Raw genomic sequence first — 11,907 nt, forward strand, 5'->3', positions numbered from 1 at the left:
AGGAACTGTGAAGTGACCCTAAAACTATGTATCACTTTGGTACCTCTGAAAGATGGCTTAATTGTTATTAAATACTTCTATACCCCTGCAGGGTGCTTGGTCTGTAGAGTGTGGAACAAGCATATGGGGGGAATTCTCATCTGAAAGGTGTGGTGCAGAAGTTCAGCAGCAACTATTAAGTGAGGTGATGGGAACATTAAATGCTAATTAATGGTGTAGGTTACATTCTGAGGTCAGTATTGCATAGACTGGCTACCCGGTGCAGCATCACTATGTATGAGGAAGTGAATCAGCTGACTTATATGTTTAATGCTTAAGGAACTCTAAAGGTACAGGACCTCATGCAGTTCAGCTATGGTATAAATGTGATCTCCAGCAGTGATTGTCTACTTTGTAGAATGGCAGTGGTTTCTACCTACTAGAAATGAATTTCCAGGAAAGCACATGACTTATTTTGTTCACCTTACTTTTGCTAATAGAAAGAAACTGAGAGCTTTCACCAGCATTAGCAAGTTTTGCATTGAGTGAGGATCCTTGTCTCATAGCAGATGTACTCATTTGCATGGGAGTGAGCTAATTTCCAACAATCAGCTCAGAATGCGTTCATCTAATTCAGCTACTAAATCTGCCATTTCCCGCCGAGAAGTGTAGAGGGATTTGAAATCATCTACTGCTGTGCAAACACATGGGGAAGGAGACCAGGTGTATGTGAAGAGCTTGGCCAAGTATGTTTAACCAACTTAGTCTGGTGGGATAACTTTATTCCAATAGAATGAAAAGTTGCCTCTTAAAGCTTTTTATTGAGCATTCACTATGAAATTTGACACTTTGTTTAAAAAAAAAAAAGTATTTTTCAGCGGCTTGGTCTTCAGACCTTTAACCAGCAAGACAAGATATTGGATGCTAGATTTATGTAAGGACTGTGTGATGATTTTAGATCACTTAAGAGTTGCCATAATCTGTGCCGAAGACCAAAACATGTCATTTGCTGTGCTTCAGCCAAAGTGGACTTGACAGGATTGCAAAAGCTGTAACTTTTTCAGTGGTGATGAGACCCAAAGGTTACCCTGAAGGGTTAAAGTGCCTTTTTGGGGTAACATTCACTTAGGTGCAATTTGGTTTGCCTTTTGTCTGTGTAACCAAGGCAGGGGCTTGGTTACATTGGAAACCTGGGTTTCAAAACATAGTAGTAGAATTTCACCTGTCAAACACAAAAATAATTTGTATGAATCCTGCCCTTTTGGTGTGTGGAGGTTATGTCCTGCTTTTCCTCTAGCATGAGTTGCTGAAATACTTCTGCTCCCTTTTATAGTGGCATTCTGGCAGTCCCTTGTTGAAGCTGCCCAGGAAAGGAAATGCTCTGGCCATAGTGAGAGTGGTGTGGCCAGTACAGAAGGTCATGTGCTTCGTGGCCAAGTGAGCTTCCTTTTTATGTTCACTGTCATCATCCCCTGCTGTTTCCCGTGGCTAACACTAGATGCTTTTCCGTGTTTAGGGATCAGCCTCTGGAATGTCTTAAAGTTTATCCAAATTTTAAATAATCTCCAGTTCTCTGTCCTTGTTACCCCATACGTGGTGTCTCAGTGGACATACCTCAAAGGACAAACGAGTTCTTTGAACAGAACTTAGCAGCTGCACTTTCCGGGGTGGGGAAAGAAAAAGTGGTGAATTTTCAGGTAACAATAAAGCTGCAAATGCAGTTTGATGCTATTCCTGTCAAAATAAATGGGACAACCAACAGGGCATCAAAAAGAATGCTATAAATTCTAGCTGGTTCCTTAAGGCAATTAGCTAGGAGTACTGCTAGCCAGGAACAGATGAGAAAAACAGATGATGGCTAGAGAGATTAATTTTATGAGTTTGGCTGGAATTTTAATTGCACTTCTCCCTGTGTTAATTAAGAAAATGAATGTTTAGCACAGACCAGTGAAGGCTGGTAGTGTGCTCTAGAGAGGACTCCTGGTGTAGCATCCTGCCCCTGCTGGCAATGCATTTGGGAGACACGAGGTGGTGGCTGGGGAAAGTCCGCACCCAGTGGAAGGCTGGCCGCCGATAATCAGGAAACGGGCATTTTGCAGGGATTTTGGCTTCCCTTTAAAATTTTGAACTTGACTTAATTCTGTATGGCTCAGTCTGGTTTGACACTTCAAGGAGACGGGCTTGGGCCATACTTGCTACAAGATGCCACCTCCTTGCCACCCTGCCTGCTGTGCTTCATATGTCAGCCCGATTACAGACATGAAGTATATGCTGCGATTTTCACAGTGATTGTGGTTTCTAGTGAGTCCTGAAATCTGGCAGGGTAGTGAAGTCTTAACACACATTACAGCCTGGGCATCCTTTTAGATGCTCTCTAGCTCCCTCCCTGTGCTGCTTCAAGGGTTGTTGCCCGGCTCTCTGGTGCTCTCTCAAAGCTGCTGCGCTACCTAGCAATAGATAATCGCGGAGTTGATGGCTCTGTTTTATTGGGCAGGAGGGTTAATGACTTCCTCACTTTAATATTGTAAAGCTGGAAAGCCTGCAAGGAGAATTTTAGTTTTGAAGGCTGCATGTGAACATGTTTGTATTGCCAGGCTTGAGGAATTTGATAGCCTCTTTAGTCAGAGGCTGAACCCAGGAAGGATGCAGGGCAGAATAATTCAGGTCAGAAGGGACTTACAAAAGTCTCCAGTCCAACCTCCTGCTCTAAGCAGGGTCAGCTTTGAGATCAGATCGGGTTACTTGCGTTTTTATCCGTTTTGGCCTTGAAAACCTTTTAAGACAGAGAGTGCAACCTCTCTGGGAAATCTGTTCATTGATTTATTGGTTGTAATAAATTGGCATTTTATTATTATTATTGTTCATTTACTTTCTAGCCTTTAGGCTCATCTTTCATGTCTCTAAGCTTTCTGTCTGTATTGCTAAAAGCAATCTCATGTCTTCTAAGCAAGTTCTGGGGAAAGAGTGGGGATTAACCCACACATTTCAAGAATTTGAAAGTGAAATAGCATTGCCATTCCCAATTTTCCATTTTCTTTAAGCATCTTCCCTCCCTTTTTTTTTTAAAACTCACACTGTCTTTTCCAGGTTCTTTCTCCTTACATGGTTTCCTACCCATACCTATGATAGTGGTAGAGGAGGAAGGGCTGTTTTCCATGTATCTTGGGCTGCTGCTAGGACCTTTGTAGTACCTTTAGATATCACAAACCATTTGATGCTTCTTCTAGTAAGCAAGTATTACCTCAGTTCCTGAGGAACTGAAGGATAGGGATGTTGAGATGAGAACAGGATCCAGATCTCCTGTTTCTAGGTACTGGGGTAAGAAGCTCTTCATGACAATTTGTATTCATATATTTTAAATGTTGATCCATTGGATGGTGAAGCACCTGGTTTACATCAGCCTTGAGGTAGAGATCATGTTCTTGCAGCAGGTTGTTCCACTATGTGACAATAATGGTGTGAGCATTGCAATGGTAATGTTTGTTTGTTTAAACCCGGCATGCAGTGTGATATGTCTGTTAATACTGTCTCAGGCTGGTTTTGTTGATGAGGAGCCTTGTTTCATTTTGGCTGCATCATGGTTGTCTCAGGCCTTTCCCTTTTTCACCTACTCACCCTTTGTAAGTTACATTAAGAAAATAGTAAATAAATGGCAATGGGCTTTCCCTGGCTGAAATTAGCTGTTGACCTTACACTACCATAAGCTACATCTACAAAAAGCCCCCGCTGATTTTCCTGGTGGGCTTGAGGAAGCCTCTGAGCAGCTTTTTGTGAGTTAATGCTTGGAGGAGGAGTGGCGAGGCTGGTGTGAATGTTACGTGTTTTGCTACAGGAGCTGATGATTGCTTGAATGAGTGGACTTCCTGATTCAGACATAAAGAATGAATGGTCTCTCCTCATAGTTTCAATTTTATTATAAAAGGTACTTTAGCAGCTCAGTGGTGTCTGCAGCCCCACGCAAGTGCTACCTAGACAATTGTTTCCACTGCTTGAGAAAAAGTCCATCTGACGCACCAATGGGAAGTTGACACTTTCAGTTCATTAAAGCGAGCATCTATGAGTGTATGTACTCAACTGAGAATGTTTCAGCCTCTAAGGGTCTGAAAAAGGCTTGATCTTTAAAAGCTTCCAACATCTGAAGGTACAGGCTGTTACAGCTCAGCTCCCTCCTACTGTAGCACTGGGACTGTGTTGCTATTTGATTGTTACAGCAGCTTTGCTTTATTGCTTGACCTTGCTTTATTTAAAAAATAATTAAAACTGTTGCTTTCTGCGTTTGCAAGATAACGATGAATTTGGAGCATGTGAAGTTATCTGACTGATGGTTCAGTAAAGGGACCTTCAGAGAGCACTGATGATGTATGCATGTTTTACTCATTTTCCTAATATTCATCTCATTTGTTCTCTTCAGAGCCAATATACTTGTCTGTATTTGCAGACTAGCTCCTTCAAATTGGTTATTACTGTGATCCAAGTAGTTCTGGAAGGTGGCACTGTAGGGGCTTTTTTTCCCTCTTGCTCTAATGGTTGCTTTGATGTTACATCAAAATAATGCCACTAGACAATGCAACAGGATGCTGATGACCTCTGGGAAAGGTTTCTTAATACCTTAGCAATTGCATCCTACAGACCAGACTTAAAGGAAGTTCAGGTACTCTTGGAGAAGTTAGCAACACAAACAGCAGGGTAGGATGTCTTCCACATGGAAGTTGTTACTCTTTTCAATCCTAAATGAGTTTACTGTACTGTTGAAGCAATTAATGGATATGCTTGCTCTAAGGGCTTGGGGACTTTTTAATATTAGAGTATTACAGGATTAAATATTCAGCCACCAGATCTCTGTCTACCCCTTGGTAATAGGGGGAAGCAATGATGTTAACAGCTTTTCTGTTATGGTTTAGAGGGCAGCACTATGTTTGGCCCCATCTTGTTCTCACCTGAGAGATTGGTGTCTGAAAACGGAACTCCAGTGATGTCAGCATCTGACAATGTAGTGTATATGGACATGAACTGTTAGTGAACTTCAAATTGTTATTTATCATATGTGTTGTTATATTATGTTTTCTGTCTTCAAATATAGCAGCTTTTTAGCTTTGGCACAGCTGTGGTTAGGATGACATGTCACTTCTACCTTGATTTTTCTTTAGTAGTAGAGTCTGTGGTAATCCCTGCGAATTTATAATCAAGACTAATTCGGGTTGGGAGGGACCCTTGCAGGTCATCTAGTTCAGCCTCCTGCTGTCTTGTGTGATGTCTAATTTGCTCAAGTGACCCCTAATCCACTCTTTCCCTACTCTGGGTCATGCTTCACTTGCACAGACTCTCCCACTACCTTCAGGGCGGTCTGAGAGCATACCTTCCCAGCCAAGTAGGCATTTTATACCTTGGTCTTTTTTTGTGCCCTTTGTCCATGGACCAACTTGCTCCTTGCTGCTGAGATACTTCTTGCTGCCTTCTGCACCCCATCCATGTTTCAACGGCAGCTAAGCTTTTACTTTCCTATCCTCCTGTGTCCTGTCCATATTCCTCCTACAGCCTGTCCCCTCTTTCACCTCCCATACACTTCCTTTTAGTGTTTGAGCTCAGTCAGGAGTTCCCCCTTGGGCAGAGCTGGCCCCCTGCCAGGTTTGCTTGACTTCCTGCACATCAGAACAAGCTGTTCTGCTTTGGGTGGTTGTTCTTGGAGATCAACCGACCCTCCTAGGCCTTTTTGCCCCAGCCTCTGATGGGATCCTGCCTGCCAGTTCCCTGAACAAACCTAGATTTGCTTTTCCAAAGTTCAAGATCTCTATTCTGCTACCTGCCTACCTCACTTTTCAGGATCTTTATAACACCATCTTATGATTGCTGCAGCCAAGGCTGTGATCAGCCTTCACAGCTTTAACTAGTTTGTCTTGACTAACGAGTAGCAGGTTCAGCAGAGTGTCTCTCTTAATTGACTTGTCAGTTTTTTCAAAAAGTTGACCTCCAGGCTTGCTCTCTTCAGTTGCTTGCACCCTTCCTTCTTGCCCTCCCAGCAGATACTGGGGGTGGTGAATACCCCCAGGGAGAAACAGGGTCTGCAGTCAAAAGGCTTCTCCCGGCTGATTACAGCTGATTTCTTTCACTTTCAGTTCTGGTGGCCTGTAGCAGACACCCATCACACTACTATGTTCGTTGGCCTCCTCTCTTGTCCTGACCCATAAGCTTTTGACCAGTCTGTCACCTCTTGCTTTGCAGAGCTCTGCACATTCAGGTCACGTCTTTGCATAGAGCACAGCTCCAAGCTCTCTTTTCTCTTTTTTTTGCTTCCTGAAGAGTCGTCATTCGTCCATCCACACAGCACTGCAGTCTTGTAAATTATCCCACCGCAGCTCTACTCCTAGAGGTATCATAGCTTTGTGTCTGCACATGGACTTCCAATTTCTTCTGTTTTGCAGCATTTGTTTGTCTACAGGCCCTTCAGAGAGGCCCCCTGTGATACACCTTGAGAGTGGGAGAGTCTTGGAGAGAGATTAGGGACACTGGCTACTATTTGTTCCTTAATTTTCCTTTTCCATGGAACTGATTCTGGTGTCACAGTTAATCTTTTTGGGAAGGAAAGGAGCTGCTCCACTTGTGTAGGAAATATCAGGCGTGTCGCTCCTCGGTACTGTTATATCCTGGGAAAAGGTCTTCTGTAATCCCTTTCTAGGGCCAAGTGAGCGAGCACACAGTAGGAGATACAGGCATTTCTAATCTGGTTCTTTCATATGCAGCTTCTATGACATAGGGCGGGTTTCTGTACCTGTAGAATGACACTTGTCACTCTTTAAGACAGCTTGTAAATATGCTAAATCCCAGCTGATTTACGTTAATACATTCTTTCACCTACTTAACGCACTTGCACAAACACATGCATGTATTCTGTCTCTGTGATAACTTCTGTTCAGCCTTCTTCAAGCAGATTGTGCTTTTCTTCAGTGTTTTTCTAGATGGTGAGCTCTGACTGTCCCACAGTGGATTTGAGAATTAGTCCCCAATGAGGAAGAACGGAGGAAAACTTTTTCTTCCTCTCTCCAGTGTAAGGGAGCAGAATCAACTGGCGTCAGTCCTGTAGTTCCTCCTCCTCAGAAGCTGGAAGACTGCAGTTCCCTCCTCCCACATCCTCATCTCTACTCAGTTGTGTGCAACTATTGATGATTAGAAGTTATTTTTTTTCATGTCCAGGGTTCTTCAGGTGAATTCCACCCAGGCTGTGATAGCTCCTAAACTATGCCCTGACTATCTGAAGAGGAACTGTCCTAGAACAATTGCTAGGAGCTCAGTACACACTTCCCTTGAGCACTTCTCCATAGCTGTAGAAGTTACAATGTGCTCAATGGCTGTAGTATCTTAGTAACTTCTCTTTGGCCTTTCTGTTTGAGGGGGGTTCTGCTGTACATAGTTTGAGAGACTTTTCAAAAGAGAAACTAGTCAGTCATTGTGGCACTGTGTGTCTGTCTGTGTGTCCCCTGTGTGGTGTTGTCCCCATCCTGCCCCCCCCACCCCCACAACAAATACTGTCCACTGTCAAATGGATTTCTCTTATGCTGGTTAAAACTCAAGAGATGTCTCCATGTTCTGTAACATATTTCAAACCCTGTGCTTCTATAGCACAGTAATTGTCTGTTTTGTCACACCTATAGCTGTGCTGTGTTCCCTGTGCTATGCAGCTGCTGTGACCAGATTGTGCAGTTTTGTGCTCTCCTTTACTGTACCTGCCTGTAGCCAAGAGTGTGTGTCCTGCAAGACTTGGTTATGGTGGAAACGTTACAATAAAGTAGATGGGAGACTGATGGCAGCTGTAAAACCTTGGGATGGAATGCCTTGCTGTGTCATTTTACTGCATGCAGCTTGTCACTAGGCAGATGTGAAGGTGGAAACAGCCTGTTAGCAGAATCCTTTTCAAGGAGTAGGGCTTTTGACATGCTTTGACAGTACAAGAATATCTTACTGTAACTTCCTCAGTTTACCACTTATTTGAGGGCATGTGTGTTTTGATAAAATCATAGTAAAGTGGGTTTTTTGTTTTTGTTGTTCAAGATTACCAGAGTAGTGTTTGGGTAACTTTATTTTTTCAGCTGTGCTGTAATGATCACTCTGTCCTTGCCTACTTGTCCCATGTTCAATACAGGCACTGAGACTTTACACACAAACAATTGTTTCCTTTCTCTTTCTTTGATTAATGCTTTTGCATCTATTTTATCGAACTTCTGGCTTCTTCCCATTTGCAGGCTCCTTAAAACATAATCTAACAAGTCATCATGTACATTAATGGTGGCTATATTGCAGTAACAGGGTATTTGATCCAAAGTAACTTTAAATACCAAGGTCTGTCAAAGCAAGCTCTGGCTCCATTCAGTCTCATGTGGACACTCACCCTTCCATACCCACTGCTAAGTGAAGATTTATGCTCCTCCACTGCCAAGCCAGCTTCACCCTCCGAGCTACCCTGCGCTCTCTGGGCCCCCGGTGCATCAGCTTCATACCTCTGTCCCTGGTGCATCGGGTGCATCAGCTGCATACCTGTATTGGGTTTTTTGTGGCAAGGTCTGGGTAGCAGGGGAGCTGCAGGGGTGGCTTCTGTGAGAAGCTGCTAGAAGCTTCCCCTGTGTCTGATAGAGCCAATGCCAGCAGGCTGCAAGACAGACCTGCGGCTGGCCAAGGCTGAGCCCATCAGCATCGGTGATAACACCTCTGTGATAACGTATTTAAGAAAGAGGTAAAAAAACTGTGGGAGAGCAATTGCAGCTGAGAGAGAGGAGTGAGAATGTGAGAGAAACAACTCTGCAGACACCCAGGTCAGTGAAGGAGGGGGAGGAGGTGCTCCAGGCGCCGGAGCAGATTCCCCTGCAGCCCATGGTGCAGCCCATGGAGGTTAATGGTGAAGCAGATCTCCACCTGCAGCCTGGGGAGGACACCACACCAGAGCAGGGGGATGCCCAAAGGAGTCTGTGACCCCATGGGAAATGTGTGCTGGAGCAGGCTCCTGGCAGGGCCTCTGGGCCCATGGAGAGAGAGGAGCCCATGCTGTAGCAGGTTTGCTGGCAGGACTGGTGACCCACACTGGAGCAGTCTGTTCCTGAAGGACTGAAGCCCATGGTGGAGCAGTTGTAAAGAACTGCAACCCATGGGAAGCTCATGGAGGACTGTCTCCTCATGGGAGGGACCCCACACTGGAGCAGGGGAAGAGCATAAGGAGTCCTCCCCCTGGGGAGGAAGGAGTGGCAGGAACAACATGTGATGAACTGACCACAACCCCCATTCCCTGTCCCCCTGCACTGCTGGGGGAAGAACGTAGAGAAATGGGGAGTGAAGTTGAGCCCAAGAAGAAGGGAGGAGGGGGAGAAGGTGTTTTAAGATCTGGTTTATTTCTCATTACCCTCTTCTGAATTGATTGGCAATAAATTAGGTTACTTTTCCCACGTTGAGTCTGTTTTGCCTGTGGTGGTAACTGGTAAATGTCCTTATTTCCACTGACAAGCTTTTTATTATATTTTCCTATCCCCAGTCCAGCTGAGGAAGGGAAGTGATAGAGAGGCTTTGGTGGGCACCTGGCATCCAGCCAGGGTCAGCTCACCACAGCTCCTCCACATCAGGTTCATCAGCTGTGTGCCTCTGCTCCTGGCACATTGGTCTCTGCAGAGGTGCACTGAGGAAGGACCTTGCTTCTCCGTGCATTGCTGCTTTGTCCTGTCTTATGACCCACCTTCAGGGGAAAAGGAAACACAGCTGCCAGAGAGCATATCTGTGCTGTGGAAAGTAGACTTGAGCCACAGTGGGAAGCCAAAGAAATAAAGAGGCAGCCCAAACCCAGACAGCCTCTCTGCTGCAGGCACAATATACCTGAGCTTCAGCCTTGGTTCAGCTCATCCTCAGTTGGAGCAAATACAGAGCTTCTGTATTTGAGGAGATGAAAGGTAGGGAGTACTGGCAAAGGAGGAAGGATTTTTCTTAGGATTTATTATTTCTCTGCAGCGTGCCTTCATGTAGAGAATGCCTGGTGTACCGACATCTCCTTCACTGCAGTGATCTTGCCCCCAGCTAAGTCCGTTTACACTTTCAGTAAAGCAAGAATCTCCTGGTGATGATATAGTTATAAATATGCAGCCATAGCATGTAAGTGAAGGAACTGAACTGATGCTTCGCTGGAGAGAGCAATTTTTTAACTGTGAGTGTGCTTATACTTGCAACCCTAATAACCTTTCACTGTAGTTCAGGCTAGTAAACAAGTACCGAAAAAGAAGTGCTCTGATAAGATTATTTTGCACTTAGATTGCACTTTTCATATACACATTCATGCTGAGGGCATGCATCACATTCATAAGGTCAGTGGGAGGGTAAACTGCAAAGCTAAATGACTTGCTGGAAGCAATACAGTAAGTCTCTGTCAGAGCATGGAGCATCTTCTTTGTGTTCAAACTAGAGACCCATTTAAATATGGCCTAAATAATTTTATAGTGAAACACAGATGTTGCTCATGCATCAAGCTAGCGGTGTCTGTCTGTGTTAGTATGGGCTAATCATTATTCCTAAGAAGGCTTTTCCTGTTATAAGAAAAGGTACTTTGTCTTCTTTCCTCCCATAGCTTTATTGTTTCACTTGAAACAAAACATGTTTTTAAAAGCAAACTTTACCTTGCTACCATAATACAGTTGCAAATTCAAGTTCAAAAATAACTTCATGCAATTCAAATGCAAAATATGAATATATTTGGAACTACAGTTAAAAAGGATCTGTCACTTGATTGAAAGACTATAATGTTCAAAATAGGTGTTTAAGAAATGTGCTTGTGCTGAAAAATGCTCTGTACTTAATTTCTTACAGGATAGATGTCACCTGCTACAGAAGACTTTCTCACTTAATATTTTGATTTTAATATTTAAGTGAGTTTTCCTCGCAGTTTCCTGCAAAGCACTGTTTCACCATGGTCAAATGAACGTCTTTCAACCAACTGATATCTCTCTGGTTTTAGTGTTTGATTCTGCTCTAGTTCTTAGTAATCATAATTTGAAGCCTGTTATAGGTGCCTGTGGTTTCCAGTAGTGCAAGTGTAGTGTAAAGCTGGAGTTCACCCTAATGAATGCAGCATTCTATGCTTTTTCACTGCTAGAAAATGAATTTGAGCCATAAGGCATGGCAGAGGGGAAGATCAGTTCATTGTCATTTAAGAGCCATTAATCTGATATAAATGCTTTTCCTCTCCTAGCTGATTTCTTCTTGAAATGTTGCCCAGTTTTAAGTGTCAAAACCGAATGAAGCAGATGAACCATACTCCTGCATTATTTCTGCAAGCTACATGTTTTTCAGTTACAGTTTTTGAGCTGGAGCAAATACAGAGCATCTCTGCTACAGGCAGTGTTGAGGCTAACCTCTGCTCTTGGCCATGAGGTTTCCAAACCCTTGTGGTGAAGGCTAGTACAGCTAATGATGCACAGAGGGTATCCCACTAACAATTTCCACACCTCATTTATCTTCCCTACTATGCAGAAGACCTGCTTAAAATATCAGCATCCTTCAACCACAGTCTGGTTGTGGTGGCTTAACCTTGCAATAGCTCTAGCCAGCTTGGTAATTCCAGCGCACCGTTCACATGCGTAGCTTGCTCATCTTGACAGGGGCATTCCCATGCATGGCTCTCGTGCTGACACCCGGTGTCTGTCTTTGTTCCTGTCTAGAAGGATTTTCATCTTTGTGTGCAGCCCCAGCTCCATGAAGCTGCTGATGAAATTCCCATTTACTTCAGTAGGGTCTGGCATTCCCCAGTCGTTCTTTCCTTCGTGCCTGCGTTCATTCAGCATGTGTTAAGCTCTGGTTTCACGCTCAGCTCTCTTCTCTAGCCCTTCCTCCTCCATTCTTGTCTCCTTAAAAGATGATAGAGGCACAGAAATAGCACTTTCTGCAGTCTTCAGAGGGGTTATTTTGTGG

Source organism: Strix uralensis, chromosome 4 (genome assembly GCF_047716275.1).
Source record: "Strix uralensis isolate ZFMK-TIS-50842 chromosome 4, bStrUra1, whole genome shotgun sequence".
NCBI lineage: Eukaryota > Metazoa > Chordata > Aves > Strigiformes > Strigidae > Strix > Strix uralensis.